The sequence below is a fragment of the Ambystoma mexicanum genome, chromosome 6p (genome assembly GCF_040938575.1).
Source record: "Ambystoma mexicanum isolate Mex_15411 chromosome 6p, UKY_AmexF1_1, whole genome shotgun sequence".
Taxonomy (NCBI): Eukaryota; Metazoa; Chordata; class Amphibia; order Caudata; family Ambystomatidae; genus Ambystoma; species Ambystoma mexicanum.
In genome coordinates this window covers 964,634,204-964,652,039 of record NC_090935.1, presented here as the reverse complement: position 1 = coordinate 964,652,039, position 17,836 = coordinate 964,634,204, and the positions used below count along the sequence as shown (strand labels likewise).

General features: G+C 40.7%; 1 protein-coding gene across 8 annotated transcripts in view; it reads right to left on the bottom strand.

Moving 5' to 3' along the window:
* Positions 1–17,836, bottom strand: part of SNCAIP (synuclein alpha interacting protein) — a 666,776-nt gene that overhangs the window by 454,301 nt on the left and 194,639 nt on the right. The window lies entirely within an intron of this gene.

Genomic DNA, 17,836 nt, shown 5'->3' with positions numbered 1-17,836 from the left:
TTGCAACGCTCTATATCTAGGGTCAAGTAAATACAATGTCAATAAACTCCAAATTCTGCAAAAGAATGCACTAAGAACTATGTTAAACATTCCTAAATCGCAACATATTTCCGATGTCAGACGTAGTGCCAAATGGCTTGCTGTGAAGGATAGAATTAATTTCAAATCATTAACTCTCACCCACAAATGCCTCGCCAATTTAGCCCCGAAATATCTAGCAGACAAATTCTCCAAAAACACATCTGAACGACCCATCAAAACCCTACACTCTCACTGCCTCAGGGTTCCCAGATACAAGCTCAAGAAAGCAGGGGGAAGTAGTTTCCCCGTAATGGCTTCCAAACTGTGGAACTCTTTGCCTGTAACCTTGAGATCAGAGCCTTCCTTCCACTGCTTCAGAAAAAATGCAACAAATTGGCTTGTCTTCCTTGACGTATAATTCTGCAATTTCTGGCGATAACTGTACTTATTTGCAAATTTAATTATTTCACTGCATGATGCCTCTTATAACAATGTAATGTAATGTAAGGTAAATAATTGCCCGTTTCCCCGCTTTATATGTAACCTGTAAATGTGCCCAGATTGCACTGGGTTAGGTACGATATATAAATAAACAAACAAACAAATAGCATTCCTTTAATTAAAATACGTCTCCCTATTGACGACTTCATATGAGGATTCAATCATGGAACCATAGATCTATTAGATTGTGAACTCCAGAGAGGCAGTCCAAGTCACTCTTATAATGTAACAATCATCTATGATCAGTTGATGTAGACCATCTCTGAACGATGTAAGTTAAGAATGTGAATTCTATTGAGAGAGAAAACTGGGCCACATATATCTAGATTACTGTATGTTACTAGATAGCAATACTAGTTACAGCCTCCATCAGCAAATGGAACCCTCGACTGTGTAATAACAATAAGTTAAAGACTGTTAAAAATGTTCTGTAAACATGAAGAATGGGAACTTATTGAGACAGAATATTGAAATTCTACTTCTCTCCTGACAATTGTTCATAGTTAAATATCTATAGATTATGAGCCCACATGTACCAACAAACATAAAACATGTATCTCAAATTGTGTTTACAGATCTAACCAGGGACCTCAACACCTTGGGGAGAACACATTCCTCTGCAGCAACAGGAATTACACCAAACTACCCCTTACAGTAGTACCAGTCCCTGGGACTTGAACATTCACTTATGTCAAATACATTCAATTAGGCCAACAGTTGGGTGTTGTGGTAAAACCTTATATTTAGTATCAATTCTAGCTTAGACTTCTAAGATCTATACACAACATCAGCAGCCGTCCAGATGATGTCACGCACGTTCGTACGTGATGATGTCACCTGTACAATGCATTGAGCTCTTCAATTCAGAGAGCACCAATTCATTGAATACATAATTGGAATTACACCACACTTTAGCTCTCTATTTCACTGAATACCAAGTCATTGATTACATAACTGGGACTTCACTACCAAACTTATTAGCAGTGGTCCTGATAGACATTATTACCTACTTGTGTTATACACATCCAAATAGGCCAACAGAATGTTACTGAAAAACCATTACATCTATTATCTACACTGAGCGTAGGATTCTATGACTAACGCATATTGTTAGCAACCATCCAGATGACTTCAGGCGCGTTACAACATGATGACATCATCTTTACATTATGTGAAGCTCTTGATTTCTAAGAACACTGATGCATTCTGCATATAAACGTTCGCACCATGTGATGCCCTCAAATATTTATTAAACATACACACACCTAGATGCTTAGGCAGGTTTTTAGATCATACTGTATAAACTTTGTATGTCATCACAAATAACATAACTTCTACAGAGTCATCACGATGATGAAGGCATACTTAGCACTTTTTGCTGAAGAGTAATTATTAAATGATTTTAACACATTTTGTTTTATTCTGCAGTCATGCGCGCATGCAAACATAGCTTGTTTACAATGACACGCATGTTGCAGCGTGATGACGTCATATGTAGACGCCACCATAATAAACTGCCATTTTGAATCTAGACATAGCGAGCAGCACGGATATCCTCACAGAATTTGGAGCTATCTGACCACTAGATAAGTACGTACATTCCTAAACTTTGCCAGATAGTCTATATGAAGATCCCTCTTCAATATAAGAACCTATATCTATAGGATGTGCTTACTGATGTATAGGAACCATCCCTTTAAAAAAAAATATACTTACCCTTATATTCACAGATGCGCTGTGCGCACCCCATCATACGCGTTTAACTTAAGCAGCAAACCGCTTGGACAATGGAGCAGAAACCATTGAAATAAAGGGTAAGACCGATCCTCCCCACTATGGGGTGGCTTCATATCAAAGTGTTTTTCATTTTAGACATTACATAGCAGTCTCTTTGTATACAGATAGATCGTGAGACACAATATTTTGTTGAAAAATCACATTAAACCTAAGCAGCAACCCACTTGGACAATGGACCTCAAACCATTGAAATAAAGGGTAAGATCCACTTCCCTACAAGGGGGACACTTCATACCAAAGTTCTTTACATCTTTTAGACATTACATAGCAGTCTCTTTGTATACACAAATAGATTGTGAGACAAAGGATTTTGTTTAAAAAACCACAGACCATGGAGCCATGTGGATCATAATTAAGGTCAGAATCTACTTACTGAAAGCTTATTCCTTTGCCCTGTTCCTATGCAAAACACTCAAAATCGAGGGTGTTACAACCATTATCCAATAGTAGCTTACATTAGTCTTGAGTATGATGTTTTATTCAACTTTGAACCAAGAATTCAATAGCCTGAAAAGTACATTTGGTATTAATTGTATTATGATGAATCCAACTATTGTCCACGGACATTAAATACCTATTAGTGTAATTAAGTGGACCTTTACACATGAAAGTATGAATAATTGTCAAAAATGCAGACAAACAACTGATTGATTGATTTTTATTTGATTTTTTGTAGAAAATAAGGATTCTATGCCGCTGATGAAGAGTTGACTCGAAATGCGTTGGGCCATATGAAAAATAAATTCTGTATTGAATTAATTCTTGAATGGTCCCTTGAATGCTATTTTGAAATACAAGCGTTGAAACTGAAGTACCTTATTGATAGGCGTAAAAAACAGGATAGAGCAAAAAGTCATGAAGTTTCACAAATAGGTAATTTAGTGACCTTAAAAAAGTTTGGCTTAGTCTTGAGCCATAGACAGTGTGCAGGGGCCAGGAGTTCCCCTATAGGGAACATTCTGCTCTGTTTTAGCAGCTGAGGGCAGTATCAGGCTTCTTGTGATGATCCTCTCAGTCAGCAGGCCTGCGGTTACATGACTGCATGGGCCAGTCAGGGGATTGCCTGTTTGTAACATGGCCGTCCGTAATGATGAGGGGAAGGTAGGCTTTTGTGGGCCCGGTAGAAGATCCATATCAGGTTGAAGCAGGTGATGGCCTCTTCTGAGGCCACTGGAAGTATGCAGCAACTGAGGGTAGTATCAGGCTTCTTGTGGTGATCCCCTTTGCACCCAAGAGCCCACAGACTGAGAATAATCAGTGTTACTGTGATTGTCTCGATATTTTTCTGGTGTGTCAGTCATTTGTGCTGCAATCATGCTTGCTGTATCATTTTACACCTAGTGTGTGTTTTATACAGTGTAATATTATTTTTAGAGTTTAGTCCAGTGTGGTTAAACTAGAGTAAACTATAATTTTATTGTATGAAAGAGATTTTTGAAGTTTGCCTTTTCTGAAGGGCCAATCATATAACACTCCCTGGCAAGTAATTAAGTAATTGTAGTTTGGAGCCCTTGGCAAAGTGTCCGACGCTGAGCGTGTTGTTGGTGGAGGCCTAACTGCTGACATTTGTTAAGCCTGCAGAGTGGAAAACGCAATTCCTATCCGTTTACCGTGCACCACCTACTACATTAAATGGTGGATATGGTTTAATGTGGTCAAAGATATAGGGACATGGACCACAATTATGCTTTTGAAACTCTTAGCAGGCAGTAGTTAGTGCATCACACACATAAAAGGCACAAAACCGTTTCTTCTGAAGTTTCCACTTCATGATGTTTATGACTCATTGTTTTTCATGAAACGCGTGTTACTTTTGTTTTCAAGAAAAATCAATTTTACAATCCGAGTTTTTAGAGACGTTTTGGATCAGTACCCTGGCTACCGAGTGGAAGGCATTACACAAGTAGCGTTTTTTTCATTTACGATTTCACTTCCTTTTTCCCAGGAACTTGCCTTGGCACCAAGTCGAAACAAGCATTGGCAATATCTTTGGCTTTTGTTTAGGCATGGCAAATGCATTTGCCAGCCTCTTCCGTAGTGGTATTATCTGGCCATCAATGATAGCAGCTGTAAAATGGTGTGATTACCTGGGCATATAATAGCAGTGCCTGGCAAATGCCTAATACTAATACACAAGACAAAACGGACAATGGACCAGAAACCATTGAACTAAAGGGTAAGACCGATCCTCCCCCCTCTGGGGTGGTTTCATATCAAAGTGTTTTTCATTTTAGACATTGCACAGCAGTCTCTTTGTATACAGCTAGATCATGAGACACACGATTTTGTTGAAAAAACTCATTAAACCTAAGCAGCAAGCCACTTGGACAATGGACCTCAAACCATTGAAATAAAGGGTAGGATCCACTTCCCTACAAGGAGGACACTTCATACCAAAGTTCTTTACATCTTTTAGACATTGCATAGCAGTCTCTTTGTATATACAGATAGATAGTGAGACACAGGATTTTGTTGAAAAAAAACCCACAGACCATGGAACCATGTGGATCATAATTAAGGTCAGAATCTACTTACTGAAAGCTAATTCCTCTGCCCTGTTCCAATGCAAAACACTCAAAATCGAGGTTGTTACAACCATTATCCAATGGTAGCTTATATTAGTCTTGAGTATGACGTTTTATTCAAATTTGTACCCAGAATTCAAGTCTGAAAAGGAAATTTGGTATTAATTGTATAATGATAAATCCAACTATTTCCACGGACATTAAACACCTATTAGTGTAATTAAGTTGACATTTGCACATGAAAGTATGAATAATTGTCAAAAATGCAGACAAACAACTGATTGATTTATTTTTATTTGAATATTTTGTAGAAAATAACAATTGTAGTTTAGTTTACTCAATCGAATTGGGCCATATGAAATATAAATTCTGTATTGACTTCATTCTTGAATGGTCATTTGAATGATATTTTGATATACGACTGTTGAAAATGGAAGTACCTTATTGATAGGCGAAAAAAAATAGAATACAGCAAAAAGTCGTAAACGTTCACAAATAGGTAACTTAGTTACCTTAAAAAAGTTTGGTTTAGTCTTGAACCTTAGACAGTGTGCAGGGGACGGGGGTTCCCCTATAGGGAACATTCTCCTTTCTTTGTTCTATATACAACCCATATGCCAGGGTTGATGTTTTCTCCCCTGTACCTAGAACCACAGTAACTGTTTTCATTATTGTAAGAAAAGTTTGTAGATCCTATAGCTAATTGCTTAAAAACACCACCTCTTAATTTAGGAGTGCTTAGTGTCAATACCATGGACTGCACTCAGTTGCTGCAGACTTCCAGCTGCCCCAGAAGAGGCCATTGCCTGCTTCAACCTGATATGGAGTTTCTTCCGTGCCCCACAAAGCCTACCTTCCCTCTCATCCGCACGGACTGCCATGTTACAAACAGACAATCCTCTGATTGGCCAATGCAGTTATATGACTTCAGGACCACGGAGAGGTGACTGTTCTTATTCTTCTTGACCTCTCCGCAACTTTTGATACTGTCAATCATCAAAGACTTCTTCAGTGTCTTCGTGATGCGGGAATCTCTGGTACCCCTTTAAAGTGGTTCTCATCCTTTTTATCAAATCGGACCCTGTCTGTTTTTGTTCCACCTTTCATGTCTTCTTCGGTGGCTTTGGATTGCGGCTCTCTCGCCTCTCTTGTTCAATTTGTACATGTTTGCTTTAGCCAAATTGATCGCCAGTCACAGCATTCGTTTTTTTTCATATGCCAATGACACCCAAATTTTCTTTCGGCTTAACGCCTCTTCAACTGATCCTCCATGTCAGCTAAAAAATGGTCTTTTGGCAGTTTCCGAATTGATGTCAACAAATTGGCTAAAGCTCAAAGGCGATAAGACTGAGGTACTACTGGTCGTTTCTGCCTGTGCCAGCTCCGCCTGGTCTTCTGATTATTGGCCCTCCTGCCTCGGACATTGCCCTGTACCTATTACGACAGTAAAAAGTCTGGGATAAAAATGATGTCTTCAGGTTCTAGGTCTGCCCAAGTCTCGGCCATCTGTCAAACTGGGTTTGCTAAACTTAAAACATTAAAAAAGGTTCTCCCCTTTCTTCCACCCGAATTAAGATCTAAAAATGTCACACCCTCCATTAAGGGGGTCCATTGACTATTGCAATGGAATCTATTTAGGCCAGCCTGAATTTCTGATTCAGCGGCTAGTCATTTTACAGAATTCAGCAGCTCGTCTGGCCTTAAAGGCTCCTAGATTGGCTCATTCTCAGGCCTTCTGCGACAGCTTCATTGGCTTCCTGTACGAAGCCGCATCAAATTTATGGTGTGCTGCCTTGTGTATCGAGCAACTCATAAAGAGGTAGCTGAATTTTTACAATCCAAGCTGATTCCGTATCTGCCCTGCTGTGCTCTACGTTCGGCCAACCTCTCCTTGCTCTCCATCCCACAAGTCTGTCTATCACGGGCTGGGGGTCGTTTGTTTTCTGTGCTTGCTCATACCTTATGGAATGCTCTCCCAGATGAGATCAGGCCTATTCCACACTTCTCTCCTTTCGCAAGCAATTGAAGACTTTTTTGTTTAAGTACTCATGCTGGTTTTATCCTCTTGCTTCCCCTGCAGTGCCTTGATGCCCTTACCAGTCTTTGTTTGCGCTTTATTACATTTCCCTACAATACAATACAATAACCGCAGGCCTACTGAGTGGATGACCGCAAATAGCCAGATACTGCCGGCAGTTACTACAAACTTCTAGCAGCCACAGAAATGCCCCTCGCACACTCCAGCGGTGGGTGGTGCTTCTTCATGGGCACACAGATGCCAGCCTGCCCGCATTCTCATGGGTCTGCATCCACATTAAATGTCTCTCAATCTAAGGACATGGTCTGTTTGTTTGTCTCTGTTAGGTTTTATGGCTACCTGTTCTGACTGCATCCTGCCCTAATTCAGTTCCATAGCAATGCATAGCTACCATGTGAACCTTGCATTCTGCTTCGGCACAAATTATGTGATGTACTGTAGAATTCTCTGTTTTAAACCTGTACAGTACTTACTTCTGGTCCTCTGCATTTATGGCCCATGGCTCTCCCTTTTTAAAAACTATTCTGTGCATTTTAAAAACAGTATTTTTGGTCACTTACATCTCTGTGCTGTTTTAAAAAGGTATTTTGTTCTCTTCTGACATATGCTTCTTTACATTGCACAATTGGTCTCCCATGGCCCTGCATAGTTAACTTCACTGTTTGGTCACCTATGGCCCAGTCTTTAACTTTCACTTGCTGATCACCCAAGACACTGTATTGCATTGCGTTCTTTTCTATATTGCATTGTGCTCCCCAAGGCCACTTCCACCCTGATCTGACCCCTGTACATCATGCTCATACCAATCACACACTCGCACCTTATTGTTTCTTTCACTCTCCCAGGGACTACCTGCCCCCACCAGTCTCTTTGTTCCACTCCACCTCCTCACCCAGTTTTCCCTATGCGCCCCCACTCCATTCTCCTCCCTAATGCCTCCCCTCCCTCTCCCATCCCACACACTCCAACTGCATCTACCCTACCTGCCTCCCTTCATCCACTGATAACACTACTTCCTCTACCTCCCATACTGACCTCACCCTCGGTCTCTGGAATGCCTAGTCCCGCTGCAAAAACTCCTTTCTCAATAATCATTTTGATACCCATCATCCCTAACTCTAGGTGATGGCTATCACTGAAATGTGGATCCCACACCCCGACAGCCATTGCCACTGACTTTGCCTCATTCACTCCCCTCATTTCTCCAGACAAAGGTGGGGATGCTGCTCTCAGGATCAATAAGAACACCCTGTCAGCATCCCTTCCCCCTTTTGATTTCACTACCTGGCTCTTTGAGCATATCTCTGCTCAACTCCTCAATTCCACTCCTCTTACTCTCCTCATTTACTGCCCACTGAGCTTCCCCATTCACTTCCTCTTGGATCTGGATCTCATATTCCAAATGTTCCCAGCTGCTGTGGGAAGTCTCAACAACTGCAATATGATTAAGGCCTGTCAGCTCCAACATGACTCCACTCCCTAATAACTGTCTAGTGATCTAGACAACCTACATAACTTTCGGACCTACATCCAAGGCAACTCCATCAATCTTATATTCCTACCTTTCCCCATGATCACCTCTGATCTCTCAATTGATCCCCCACAGACCACTCACTCATTCACAACACCATCCCCACTCTCCCATCCTCCTCCTTCATCTATAGCCAAACATAAATCCAAGCCTGCCCAGAGAACCCAGGACTCTACAGGAAACTGTGACCAAGAACAAGGGAGCCAGTGAAATGATGTAATTGCCACAGTACACAATCATTATTCATATGGAGTACAACATATGTTCATGTCAACAACAGATGTATTGCGTTATGAAGTTAGTATAGAGGATGCAAGGGTAGCGAACATGTCAGTTTCAAAATCTTTGCCAAAACACCAATATTGTCTCCCATAACCTATTGTCCAGGCGAAATTACACACACCATATACAAAACACTGTCTCAGAGAATGTGTTTAAATTAATGTATTTTCTACAGAATATGGCGTTTGGAAGGCTCTCACCACTGCTCTGTCCACCAGTTACTGTGCCCATAGCTGAATAGTAGAAAAATGGCGAGTTTGTAAGGAAATGTTCAAATTGTAGAAACAGTCTAAATAAATGTAGTTGCCATCAATGTTACTGCACCCAGAGAACATGCACACCTGTTCTACTACACAAACCGCCTCATTATCTATCGTACACTGGGCCAGTTTGCTAGTTACTATATGACTAAATCCCTGCCCATCCATTATTCTGCACAGACGCACAGCCCATAACACATTTTTGTGGAAGAGGGTCAGCACAGGGACTGGCGACTCTGGACAAACTTCATCTCAAAGAGGGGATTCTTTTCTCTGCTGAGCTCCTCTCTGGTGGATGATCATCCAGTCGGGTCAGTGGACAAAATTATTTTGAGAGATGACCGTGATTAAATAGATGACAGGGCTTATACTTATCAATCGAAATACGATGACATATCTAGATCACGGGCTAGCAGATGGCCTCATCACAGGCTAGTTTAGATATAGAGAGTGAACCTGATATCCAATCAGCGAACACAAGTAAATCACGTTCCGTAACTTTGAGTGAAACTCGAAATGAGACCGTCCCACTAGCCACTGCTTCCTCTTTTTTGAGCAAATCCATTGCTTTCAAAACAGGTCAGGTTCCAAGACCCCGTTGTCACAAGTATTATAACAACGGCCACAAATGTAGGAGCTGTAGAGGTGGGATGCAACGCTGGAGGAAACGGTCGTCTGACTGCCTGTCTGTCCAGTCACTCGAGCATCACAATTGAAACAGCTGAATCAGAGCAGACCACCAATTTAGTTTATAACTTCTCCCCGTAGCAGCTCTCCCCACAGGAAGTGACAGTACTGAATACATACCTGTCTTTTGCACCGTCAGCATTCAACAGCTATGTAGACATTCAAATTGATTTGTTTAAATTTGTTCATAAAATAAAGTTGAAATAATTCTTTGCAACCCAAGTAAAACAATTTGTGTCATCTGAAATTCATTGTCTGCCTTCTAGTATATGAATGCAAACACTGTTATCTACTTTTGTATTGGCTTCACTGGAAGATAGGGCAGGCGAACCAGAACTTACTGTGCCTGATGTGTTAAAGGAATTGAACATTGAACAACAAAAAATGACCATTAAAGAATTAATGAGTAAATCTTGTTTTACCCCAATATTTGCTGGTGAAAATGTGATAGACACCGTCCATAAAGCTGTCACCACAGATATTCATGCAATTGCGGAGAGAAGAATTCCCAAATAAATTCTTCAATCTAACTGTCTTTGAATCCAAGGCTATCAACCAATTATTAGGAAACAACTCTCTTATTATTAAGGAAGCCGACAAAGGCGGTAATGTAGTCATCCTAGATAAACTGAACTACATACAAATGGCGCTGAATCATCTTAACACACCAGGCTGTTGTACTGTGTTACCATCTAACCCTAAGAAAAATATTGTATCACTGGCAAGTCCGTTGATCCTTAAATGGCACAAAAAGAGGTTACTAACTGATGTTGAAAAACAATTTCTGGTGATGTCACAACCCACTTTCCCAACTATCTATTTCCTTCCAGAAAACCACAAAGACCACGATCAAATTCCAGAAGGTAGGCCGATAATGAGTGGAAAAGGATGGGTAACTGAACCTTTATCACATTACATTAATGAATGTCTGATTCCAGACGTTGAACACTTTTCGACCTACATCAGGGACACTGTGTATTTTCTACAAATATTCAATGAATTGCAAATGGTTGACAACCAATTTTTGGTCACACTGGACAAGAAGTCGCTATATACTTCCATACAACATGACCTAGCAATAGGGAGTGTGAATTATATATTCAGGGGCAAGTCAGCCTCTTTCTATGAGCATATAGAGATGATGAAAGAACTACTTACATTTGCATTAGATAACAATGTGTTCCTATTCAATGGGTCATTCTACAAACAGAAGGTGGGTATTGCCATGGGAGCCAGTTAAGCTCCAGCTTTAGCTAACATATTCATGCATCAATTATAACAGCTATGTGCATTTATCAACCCCTTATTACAGCGATTCATATGCTTATGGGGGCATTATATTGATGATGTTATTATGGTGTGGACTGGCACAGTAAGAGATTTAACGGATTCTGTCACATATCTCAATTCACATAACTGGGGCCTATCCATTACCCACACAATAAGCATATCCATCATAGAAGTCTAGGACCTTTGAATCACAATTACTCCGATTGGCTTCATGACACATACCTTTCGAAAAACCACATCAGTAAATTCAGTGTTACATGCTACGAATGGTCATAAAAAATCTGTCATTAAAAACATACCAAAAGGTCAATACATAAGAGCCAAACGTAACTGTACTCAGGAATGTGAATATGCTTCACATTATGTAGGCAGCACAATTCGGGCTCTAAAATGTAGGATTTGTGAACAGATGAGTACAATTTCCAGTCAAGATGCCTGATACTCATTTAGCTTGCATTGGCAAAGATATCATCAAATGGACAACACTAAAGACTTGAGGTTTGTAGGAATGATAGAGGTACCCTCACCGCATTGGGGTGGGAACTGAGAACTCATATTTAGGCAATTAGAATCCCACCTTATCTGCAAATATAGGACAGTCCATTGCGGTCTAAACACTGATAATGAATTTTCTGTGTTCTTGTGACTATGTATTACATGGCCGCGGTAGCGGCCATGTAGTTATGGTTAAGTTGGTATTTCCATAGGAAGAGCACTTATTGGGCGGCTTATAACTTCGCTCCCCCTGGACGAATCCTCACCAAACTTTGCAAAAAGAGTATATGGCCCACTCTGAATTTTTCTGCAAAGTTTGGTGAGGATTCGTCCAGGAGGGAAAAAGTTATAGGGGGGTCCCAAAACTTTTTTTTCCCCATAGACTGAATGGGCAAAAACTTTGCGCACGGCTACAGCCCGAACCGCTGCACGGATTTACACCAAATTTGCGGCAGGAGCAGCGGCCTGGTCCCGAAAACGTGCTTTTGCAAATTTGGTGTAAATCCGTCCAGTAGTTTCTTAGAAAATGACCAAAATGTAAGGCAAAGAAATTAGTAATATCTGTGTTCGCTTCACGGACGGACTTCCCTGTTCGCTCCGCGGACAGCACCCCGATTGGCCCAGCGGCTTGCGTCATGTCCGCGGACATGCAATGTGTTCGCTGATTGGGCGGCGTGGTGCGTGATGCGCGCCAGATTTTCTGTCGCGCCCGCCATCTTGCATTTGCGGACGTCCGCGGACAGCGCGGTGAAAGTTTGTTCAAAATGTGTATTTAGTAGAGTGTGTTGGTGTGTAGAACTCTTTGGGGAGGATGGGGGGGTATGAGATAGGTTCAAAGTTGTATTTTATTTATGTGCTAGACGTTTTGTTTGCGTTCGATTTGTCAGTGGAGAACACGGCTGTTCTGACATTTTGTAAATAAACTAAATGGTGGGGTGTTTAGAGGACGGAGTATGTGTCATTTTTGTTCGCAAGGAAGGTAAAAATGAGCTATGAACACTCGCGGTGTACTTGTGACTATGTATTACATGGCCGCGGTAGCGGCCATGTAGTTATGGTTAAGTTGGTATTTCCATAGGAAGAGCACTTTTTGGGCGGCTTATAACTTCGCTCCCCCTGGACGAATCCTCACCAAACTTTGCAAATAAAGTATATGGCCCACTCTTTTTTTGCAAAGTTTGGTGAGGATTCGTCCAGGAGGGGAAAAGTTATAGGGGGGGTCCCAAAACTTTTTTTTTTCCCATAGACTGAATAGTACAATTTCATATGGGCGTCAACTGACTTTTTGTCCACTAAAGAAACGATAAATCCGGCTGGTGTGCGCCGACATTATGTGATAATCCTATGACTGGCGCTATTGACCTGGCTGACTTGCTTTTGCGACACTAAATCATATCTCCCGCCCCTAAACCTGATATTATCAAAGCATTCATATTCCCCGCCTCTCTCCGTGACGTTACAGGGTGCGTCATCAAACGCGCCCAGTCCTCTCCAGTCCTAAGTGACTTTACACAGAACCCAGAAGACAACACATATTATGTCACAACACAGCGTGCCACAATTCGGAATATGAAACTGTGGTTTAAAAGTAAACAGCAGGATTGTACATTTGGTAAAGTACATTTATTTCACATGAAATGTTTAGTGAATGTTCAGCGATTTGCTATTGTCTCTGCTGTCGATCAGCAAAAGTTTATTTGGATCCACGCGTTGTTCCTTTGCGGTAGATAAGCTGTTGGTTTATGATAAAAGCAGTAAATGGTCGCTCTGATAATCGGAAGGTTGGTGCAAAAACGAGCCATTAGACCACCCTATTGGTTGGTATGTTGTTTGTAGCCGCTAGTACTGCATAAGGGCATATTGGTCCTTGGCGATTGTCCCATAAAATGGTGAGGGTCATGAAGTTGCATATTTGGACCTGCACCTGGCAGTTGAAGACCCCATCCGTTGGAGTCTGTAAATCGTGACATAAGCAAAATGGGGCCACATACCTGTTTTAAAAAACATAAATTAGTCTCACCAGCCGATCTTCATTAAAAATCATCATTTTATTTATTAGGGCGTGAAACTATTTGCTATCGAAGATAGTGCAACGCAGTATGTTAATAATAAAATAATAATATTTTCCCATTCATATAGCGCTAAGAACCGTGAGGTATCTAAGCGGTGCTTATTATTAACCACGTTGTGTGGTGCTCATTTATCGACCACGGAAGGATGAAAGGCTGAGTTTGGCCTTGCCGGGATTCGAACTTGCATTAGCAAGCTGTGCACGGATGTCAAAGCGAGCGTTGTACGCGCTGTGCCATTTGACAGGCTACAGTGAAGTGGCACAGCGAGTAGAGCTCTTCACCGCCTATAGACCGGTTAAATTATTTGTATTAACCCACCCTGTGTCGTCTGCCTTTTTCAGAGCCCTCTAAACAACAGGGGATCAATTCGGCAGTGATAGTGCGCGGTAGAAAACATTATGCCACTTTCAACTTGAGCGGTCTTTAATGCTACGCTATTGTAATTATATTTGGTATAAAATAATCTAAAGGGTTACTTACAGTACAATTGCAATTTCCATTGTCTACGAGTGGAGCAGTCCCAAAATACGACTCCGCGTGTGCCAACGATCTTTCTCATAGTGATATAATATATAAAAGTGGTTTCCTTTCATAAATTTCATCCTTATCTTCTCTAACGTTTTAGCAACACTCCTTCAAGAGAAGTCTTTCATCACAATCTCTGTCTGTCAAGGTCAAAACACAATACAACCTTATAGTCCGCTTCGTGAGCCTCTCCGGGGCCCGAGAAAAAAATGGAAGCAGCTGACCTTCACTGTGAACGAGCATAAATTCTTACTTTGCAACATTCTGTGTAAAGCCATCTGTGAGAAGCTGGTTTTTGCACGCCATGTTTGTATATTTTTTGCATGATATTAAAAAAAGTTTGTTTAAAGGACGTTATGTTTTTAAGTACAGCCAAAAGACCCCTGAAAATCGTTATGGTAAGCTATGAAAAATAACTCGCACCACCACCGTGCACTGCTAAGACTAATGTGTACTTTTCATGGAATTTGTGTACTAGGGATTTTTATTATAATGTTGCGAAAAAAGTGTCAAGGATATTGCAATAAATATCATACCGTTATTAGTGCTTTGAACGATGCATTGATATAAATAGCATTGTATTATGGGATTCTATCTAGTATACTGAGCTACTAATGGAGAAACATAGCATTGTGTGCAGAGTAGAAGATGAAAGTATAATATTTGTAATGTTAATATGTTGAATAAAGAAATGATAATTGTCCTGAAATGTTCGAAAATTCACAAAATGGGGGTGTTCTGAGGACGTTATTCGTATTGTGTGATTGCTTAGCTGTATGCAATGAGGGAATGGCACAGAGAGTAAAGTGGACGCCTTCCGCGGACACCGCGGCTGTTCGTGGACAGGGCGTGCTACATCCGGGTTTTTCCAGGAAATCCAACATGGAAAGAAGACTGTACGGATCAGTCAACCAGATGTCGAGGTTGTGGATTTGTGTTGAAAGAGACTGTGTGTGGTGAAGATGGCAGATGTGGAGAAAGTCAGGTGTTGGTGCTCGGAGATATGTTTGTGCATGGTTTACAACAGTACGCTGAATGCAGGCATGTTGCAAAGAACTTTGATGTGAAAGGAGTGGAGGTGGTGTGGAGCACTGTGCCTGATTGCAATGTACAGGGAATTGTACACGTTTGTGAGGATATGGCCACGATGAACAGTCCGCATGTGGTAGTTTTGCACTATGGTGCTTTCCATTTGGGCAACGTCAGTGCCCCTACTTTGTTGGCTGATTTGGAACGCTTGGTTCAAGCCGTAATGAAGATCATTCCAAATGCGAAAGTAATTTTTTCTGGATTACTACCTAGGGCAATATGGGACAATAGTTCAGTTTTTTGTCCTCAGCAAAACATTGCTAGGTGTGTCATCAACCGAGGCATGTGTGCCTTCATGCTTAGAGCTGGTATGTTCTTCTGTAACAATGAGAATATTGATGCCAGTAATTTGTGATGTCATCTTTGATGTCCTGGGTGTTAGTCTTAGCAGAGCACGGTGGCGGCGCGAGTTATGGTTGCTTATCTTACCATAACTGCCGAATTTCAGGGGGTTTTCGGTTTTACTTTGAACCATAACGTCCCTTTAACAACGTTTTTTCACTGAATTTCATAGGTTTTTAGTAGCGCAACTTAACCATAACGTCCCTGTAACAAAGTTTTTTTTACTGAACCTACATATATACAATCAGAGAACTTGGCCTGTCAGGAATGAAAGTTAGCAAGAGTCACTGTGCACAATAAAATTATACTGTAACAATGTCCATACATTGGGTTCTAAAAACATGCCATTGAATCTTCTACGTAAACTGTCCACCCTGCTCCTTGCTCTTTCTACAGTGCATAGTATTGTTGAACTAACTAAGACTTCAATGGAGATCCACGCGGTGGGTAGCTATACATACTTATTGTCATGTAGATTTACATTCATTGAAAGGTTTGTCAAATATTATACACACAAAAAGAAATTAAAAAAAGAATTGATGTGTTCTTTAATGTCTATTTGGGGAACATCAGAGGCTTGGGCTTGTGACCCAGAGCCTCACTAATGGGAAACTTAAGTATATGGAAAGATTTTAGTTGGAACAGTCGTCTGACTAATGGTCCTTATTATCCCTATCCCATTCCAACATGGTGGGATGATGCAGCCTAGCCATTATTTTTCAAAGTGGCAGCAGTTGGTCAGAATAACATTAGAGTTGGTGCATGACATCATATCGTACGCAATTCAATTCCTAATGTGATGTGTTTTTACGGTGGTAGCGGTGAACCTGACTGCAACATCGCTATCATGCCAATCCAAGATGGTGGCTCAAGGTGGGCCTACTTGTGGGTCATTTGTAGCAGTTTCAAAGAACGGTGTTACAGGGCAGTCACCCTGGAGAGTGGATGCACAGCAAGCTGACAGGGACGTCAGGTGAATTTTATATTTGTATGGATAGGAATCACTCACGTACTGAGTTTTCATTTCACAAATGAAGGGTTACTTTTAAAATTGCCCTTCTTTTTTTCTTTTGGTTTCTGTAATACCCCCATGGACTCCCAACAAAGTTGAGAGCTCCGCAATTGCAGCTAATATAATTAACTGAAAACAGGTATGCCAATCAGAGAGGGTGTAAACATGGTTGCCTATAAGTAAGAGTTGGGGGCATTTAATTGATTGAAGGCTTTTGTTTTTTTTCAATTTAGTGCACTTTAAGTTCCCACAAGTGGGAGAACAGAACACAGTCAAGGTAGGCGACATGATAATTGATCATACTGTTCCCTAACAAGTCACAAACAATGGCTCACTGTAGATTTATGTAAGTGCACCCTAATCTATACAATCAGCTGAATCTTCATAGATATGGGATTTTCACTGAGTTATTGAGCATGTGTTATGATATCTTGGCTCTCGTGTCACCCACTGGGGTACTATAAATATGGCTAACTATTTTTAATTGGTTTACATGGTGGACTCCCACAACATTAGTTGTACCTTGAAAGGTTGACTAAAAATAGTTATGTCATCAATTAACAATTAATTGTGTGTACCATTACACTGTGTTTTATGTCTTTTTTTCTCCCTGTTATGGATTGCTGGTGACTTTGGTGACTATGTTGACGTCAACTCATGAATGTTAAAATTGTCTCATTGTAATATTGTGAATGTAATTATTGGTCCACCGTACATCTTTACCTGCACCTAAATGCCCCAATTTTTGTTTCAGGTACATTCAACCAATTTTGACATTTCTTATTTATTATTATTTTTTTTGTGTACATTAACTGTCTGTAATATTTGATATGTATATATCAGCCTGGACAAAGACCTTGTGGTCGAAACACGTGTCGGCTGTTTTCACTTTCATTAAAATATTCCATTAATCTAAACTTAACGTGTATGCGCAGTGTGGTTGTGAATCTGTTGTATTTAAATTCATACAGAATATGTCTGCCTTTTGCTGGTGTAAAAAGAGGCAGATTCCATAGGAACCAACAGCATTCATGCCAGCATGACAACGTCATAGAGTCGTAAATGGTAGCATATTTGTATGGCAGAGAAGAAGGGGGATGCAGATTCGTAATTTAGGACTGGAGTCTCCCCTCTACCATACAAATGAATGAAAACGAGGTGCAACATACATTTACAAGTCTTAACTTTTACAAAGTCTGCAAAAAGAGCATGAAGTTCATAAGCGCATACATGCCTCCTATGCAAAAATAATATAATGTTTGTATGATTATGCCAACCATTCAACTGTATGGGTGTGTCATTCTGGATGACTGAGGAAGAAAAAAAACACAGAATCAAATAGGAATACAATGCAATAATTAAGAAGCAA